We start from the raw sequence: 6,673 nt of genomic DNA on the forward strand, positions 1-6,673 counted from the left end.
ATTGACGTCAAATCTGTCAAACATCGAAGATTCAAGTTTAAGCTAATATCGATCTCTCCTTTAACAGTTGCTTGGGTGATTAATGCATCTGTGACACGTCTATCAATAAGATTCTCCCAAGCCTGTGATCTACTGTATCTAATATTGCACTGTTAAACGTGCAGTGTTGTTGCACCGCGTGGATGTAGATGAGCTCCACGTGTAGGGGGCAGCGATGGTATACTTGTGTTGCCCTTTTTCTCAGTGTGCCGAATCTTTACGAGACACTGAGTACTTAGGTGTTGTAATAAAGCGCACTTTGGCTTGGTTGTATTTACATTTTACTACACGATTATGATTTGTTTATGTGCGATTGGTGTGTGTGTGCTGTATCGTCTCCGTCTCTGCCATTTTTCGTCTTGTCTTTCGTCTTCCGTTTTCTGTCTTCTCGTTTTCTCCCAACTACCGTCTTACGTCTTCGACTCCTCGATACCGTCTTACGTCTTCGAGTTCTAGTTCACGTCTGATGTGTCTTGTCTGAACTCCAAAACCGTCTGATGTTTTCTGTGTGAATTCTCGCGAATGTCATCTGATGTGTTCTGTTTCATTTCTCCAAATTGTCTTATGTCTTTGACTTCTCACGATCGTCTGATATCTTGTTTTATAATTTGCTGATCCTCAAGAAGGACGGCGAGGCGCGTCTTCCAAGTATTATTGTCGTCGAAACAATCGTCTTTGTTTATTTGGAGGACGATGATTTGCATGATTACGTCTCTCCGATATTCCACAAATATTCTTCAAATTCCATATTCTCAATCCTTGATTAAATTATTAAACTGTTCTTATATTGTATTCACTCCTTCCTCTGGGCAGGATGACTACTCATATCGTTAAGTCTTATGGCTCTGGATCCACTGGTGTCACACCTGTCAAATATCGAGGTGCAGAACTTAATTTGGTAACGATCATTCCTCTAGTGGTTGCTTAAATGATCGAAATACATTTATGAAACACATTCTAGACTTATCCAAAATTTCACTATTTCGTGGCCGCGATAAATCAAGGTTTTCTCGAGATTTAGAGACTCATCTTAAGTCAGAAGACAATCGTTCGACATTCATACTCCTACGACTGTAATTAAATCTATTATTTAAAGGATCTGAAGTCACACGTAGCGGTCCTCAAGTTTCAAGAAAAGTTACAGTGCACGTATTTCTGCTAAGCAGAGAAATCAAGTTATTGAAATTTGATTCTTCTCTGGGTCGCAAAGTAATTTAAAAGACATATAAAATAATTGAAAATAATAATGCTTAAAAATTGTTTGTATCAACATCCGTATCATAAATTTCGCTGTAGGTGGGTAAATCAAACATGTCATGTGTTCTTTAACTTGCGGTTCTCTGTCGAACAATGAGCAATCAATTCAACACTATTGCGTGAAATAAGTAAACGTAAATGTCAAACTGAAGTCGTATAGAGACATTTTTGGTGTTTAATTATTACAATGATGAGAAGCTAAAATAGCAGGTATGAAAAGAGGAGTTAGATTTTCACTGTATCAATTTGCTGGGAAACTAAAAATACTATGACACAGATGAATTCAACCCCTTGCACTCGACGATTTTTTGGCTAAAAAGGGGTAGGAGTTCAATGATTTTCTGTTATAGAATTGACGATATTTTTTTGAGCAGTAAATAAAAAATCTATAATAATTAATCCTTTGCACTCGACGACTTTTTGGCTAGAGAAGAGTAGAAATTCAAAGATTCTCTGCCAAAAAACTGACGATACTTTTTTGAGCAGTAAATAAAGAAGTGTATAATAATAGAATTGTAGAATTATTTGATTTCGATACTTCGCACACTGTTACATTACGTTAAATTTGATATGCTAATTAATATCGATCTTCCAAATTTTAGGAAATGGTGACTGAAGATCACCACTCGAATGCAAAGGGTTAACATATAGAATTATTCGAGTTCGATACCTCTCATACCGTTATATTGTCTTAAATTTGACATATTAATTAATATCGATGTCCGAAATTTTATCAAATGGCGACTGAAGGGCGCTTCTCGAGCGCAAAGTGTTAAAATAGCGTTATGTTTTCGTGTCATGTTCTAATTGTAATATAAAGTATTCTATTTTTGTATAATATTGCATAATAGGGAATAATAATATTAATTATATAATAATATTATTGTAATAGGGAATAAATGTAAAAATATAATTCATTGGATTGAAACTGTTCTTTAAATGTATTACATGTACAATTATTTTTTGGGACTATGGTGTAATATATCCATTTTTAATTAAAGTGTCATGAGAATTTTTAAAACCTACCATACCTCGTTCTTCAATCAGAGGTACTCCTTTCCCTTGGGTTATGCACTGAGAAAGTAACAAAAATATTCTAATTTCTTAAACAATACCATTTAATGTACTGCATAATTCTACTAATTAGATTACGTGTATAACGAGATGAGAAAGGTTAACAGAATCACTGACTATATTTGAAATTTATTCTACTTCTATTTGTGTTCTAACGCGTATTCCATGCAGTGTCTATGACACAGTTCTGTGGAATGATTCATGGTTTCGTTAGATGTTGCTGCTTGTATCTCGTGTTTGAGTCTCGTGTAAATCCCTGAGTACTCTCGTTGACTGTTTGGGTATGAATCTCTTCTCGTCGTCACGTCTTGCCAGAAGTTATGTTACATTGTAATCATATGCGTGCCGATTCGAATGTAGGCTTGTACTGTTCTTGTTGATAATTATTCAGTGGTAGACGTATAAATGCTTTAATGTAAAAGTATATTAATGCACATATATTTAAAATACTAGACTATCTTGCAATTTATAATGCCGCAATTTATGATGATAATATCATTTACTATTTTCAGAACTATCATTATTATTCATTAATTATATTTAGATGCTATTTTTAGAAAAACAAATCGCAAATAGTCCAATGCCGATGCAAGATATTATTTAAGGAAAAAATCGAAAATCGCTTAACCCTTTGCACTCGAGAGACGCCCTTTAATCGCCATTTGATAACATTTCGAAGATCGATATTAATTAATATGTAAAATTTAAGATAATGTAACGGTGTGCGAGGTATCAAAATCAAATAATTATACGTGTCAATTATTATACTATTTCTTATTTACTGCTTAAAAAAATATCGCCAGCTTCATAATAGGAAATCTTCGAACTTCTACTCTTTTTGTTCAGGATTGTTAAGTCACACGCGTTGTCCCATCTTGGGACAAACCTCATACCCAGAAGACCCGTTACGATCTTCTGGCAGCCAGATCCTAATTGCTGGTTTATTTTAAGTTGCGTGGCTTCTATTTTCTCCATTTTCAACATATTTTACAAACAATTCTTTATTTTCCTCGGGTCACCGGACACGAGGCATTCTTTAGCCGTTGATTTAGAAAGCAGGCAACAGCACTTAGGATTTGGCTGACAATAGGCTTGCAAAAGAAAGGACCAGGCCATGTGAGATGTCACGACTTTCGAAGCCATAAAGTAACGGGCACTTCAAGAAGGGTCACGAATTTGCGGGTGGCCCACCAGCATCCCCCTTCGAGGGAGAGGTTTCCTCCATCAGCAGACCTGGTCGCGGAAGACGTTCCTCCCTTCTTTGGGGGCAGAGAGGTTTCCTCCATCAGCAGACTTGGTTGCGGAAGACGTTCCTCCCTTCTTTGGGGGCAACTGATTCGCGGACCGAGGGCCTACTCTCGGTCCTGTCAACCACCAATGAGAAAATCGATTTCCCTTTGGCAATCCTTGGTTTCGAAAGATCGTGCATCGCACAGTCAGTTGTTCAGTATCCGTCATACAGTTAGTTCAGTACCCATCAAGCATTCAATCAGTATTCATCATTAAGTTCGTCAGTCAACATCAAACAGTCACAACACGCAGTCTGCACATACAGTCTGCATCAATCAACCAGTACACGAGCTTTGTGGATAATCAGTCCCGTCGATTGACTATCTGCTATAAAATCAAATCGGGCACATTCAACCCAGCATCGTGTGGCAATGTCCAAGCATTGGACCACCGAGCGGAAGCCTGCCGAATCATTTGGTCCTTCACGCTCGTCTATTGCACACGTTGGCCTTACAACCCAACACCGGTGCCTGCCACAACGAATTGAGCCACAAGATTGGGTCCGTAACACTTCTTCGGCCAAAAATCGTCGAGTGTAAAGGGTTAATACTGTTATGGAAGACTATTCTTAGAAATAAACTAGTTGAATTGCGCGATATTTCCGGGGGTGAGGGGCAGATCAATGGAATCGTAATCGCCACAGGGAGCGTATCTCGAATCGACAAGATGGGGTAATTTTCACGAGAGCCAATGAATCATATCAGCCAATTAGCGATTGACAAAAGCACGTCATCAAGCTTTGCAAAAGGCATAAAGACGGGAACCTCGACGACACAGAGAGAGTCCTGAGTGGAAAAGCCACGAAAAATCCTCGTGAATATAAGTTTGTAATCGGCGCGGACGTGAATCAATCGATATCGGAGAAAGATGAATAGCAGCGCGTTTCCTGCGAGTTAAAGTCACGTTATTTCAATATTACTTTCTTGCGTTTAATTAGTTTCCGAGTTTGGTGTTTGCATTATTTTGTTCATTTCGTTCCATTCGTTTTCGGTGCTTCAGATCGTTCGTGCCCACCCGATATTCCTTCGATAAAAGAAAGGGTACATGCACATTATTTCTGCAAGCAGAAGACAAGATAAAAGCTGTTTTTGGCATCTTATACTATCAGGTTGGCAACTAAGTGATTGCGGATTTTAAATAAGAAGGAAAATACAAAACTTTTTGGTGAATCTCAGATTTTAGTGTCGTCTGGATTAGTTCATCTTGCATCACCCAAGATCTTTTTCGATTAACGTTGTTATAAACTATCCACTTTCCGTCGCCAGTTATCAGTCGTTTCAGAAATGGATCAATTTCGTTGCGTTTCAGAAGCGAATCGCAGATGCTAATACGTTGCTTCAAATGAATTTCCTTAAGCTGATGAGGGATCCATAAATCGAGTTTCTTTACCTAGCCGAGCTGTTTTAATTTCTTTTTAATGCATGTATGCGATACATTGAACTTCTCTGCAATCTCACCTGTTGTGCTATGACGATCTGAATCGATAATGGCCTTGATATGAGTCTCATCATCTTCAACTGGACGGCCAGATTGTTGCGCATTTTTCAGTGAAAAATCACCAGAATGAAATTTGGCAAACCAATTTTGACACTGTCTTTCTTTCAAGGCTTCATTCCCATATACGGCACATAACTTCTTGGGTGCTTGCGATGCGTTCTTGCCTTTTCGGAAATAAAACAGTAAAATATGTCCGAAATGCGCGTCTTGTTCTTCCATCTTTAAATTGGGATAAGAACGAAACCAAATAACTAATCGATACAATTTTTCAACTAAATTAAAGGCGGAAGTCCAAGCAGCCAGAAAACAATATAAGTTAGGTACCTTGAACACGTTGATAAAGCAAAAGAATGTGCAAAAGCCATCCATTGACAAAATCCGCAATCACTTAGTTGCCAACCCAATATTTCTGAGGAAGAATTAAAATAAAAATTAATCTAAATCACTTCGTATCTAGAAAAAGCATCAAATTTGATAACTGCTTAAGCTGCCATTTGACCCGTTAATAATATTCTCTGGAATTTAAGCAACATGGGTGCCATGCATGACTATTGACTCTTGGACCTTATTACATGGATACAGTCTTATTTAAGGAATAACTAGTGACAGAGCAAATTTGACTGACCTACTTACATGAGAAATTCTGTTGTTCTGTATTATGTAGGACTGGCACCATTTGGTTAGACATCAATTATCATCCATCAGTGAGCTATTTTTACTCCTTCCTTTATTATTCTAAATTAGTGGATCGGATAATTGAATTTAAGACTGAATAAACAAGTTGACGAAGATAATGCATTTATTTATTTCTTAAACAATCTATGAACCGAGTAAAAGCTTCGTTTAAGCTAAAATACGTGATATAAACGAATTTCTAATTTGAATAGTTTCCTAGTATAACTTTTATTTCTATTTATACTCATATACAAAAATATTCGAGCATCTACATATACTAGGTTAAAAAAATAAGGTCGTATGTTAAAAGGAAATATTTAAGACTACATTAGTGAAATTAAAAAATAATTCCACGATACGGAAGACATTTGTCTTGGGACGATAGTACATTCGATGAAAAATCGAGCTGAGGTAGTTATAACAAACAGCAAATGAATCACGCCATACAAAAATTTGTTATTTTTAAATTAATGGTGCGTCCAATTAGTATTATACCTACGTTCAATTGAAATATATTTTTGCGATCAATCAGTGACGTACATTTTAAGTAAACGTATTGTACATCGTATATAAATATTGTTGAATTATTATTCAATTTTAATGATAATCTCGAAACTCTTCTCTCCCTAAGCCATGTACCATATTGATAAAAATATTTCAATTTAGATATTTTATTTATTGCATATTTCTCATATTTAACGTATCTTACACATATCTCAGTTCAAGAAAGCAGTAAATATAAACGTCCAAATACTTGCATGCGTAAGTGTACGCACGTGCAAAATAATCTTCGAGTGCTACACTCTCATCATACCGAAAAGACTTAATAAATAAAATCCCT

Source organism: Eufriesea mexicana, unplaced genomic scaffold (assembly GCF_001483705.2).
Source record: "Eufriesea mexicana isolate 0111107269 unplaced genomic scaffold, ASM148370v2 scaffold1357, whole genome shotgun sequence".
NCBI classification, from domain to species: Eukaryota; Metazoa; Arthropoda; class Insecta; order Hymenoptera; family Apidae; genus Eufriesea; species Eufriesea mexicana.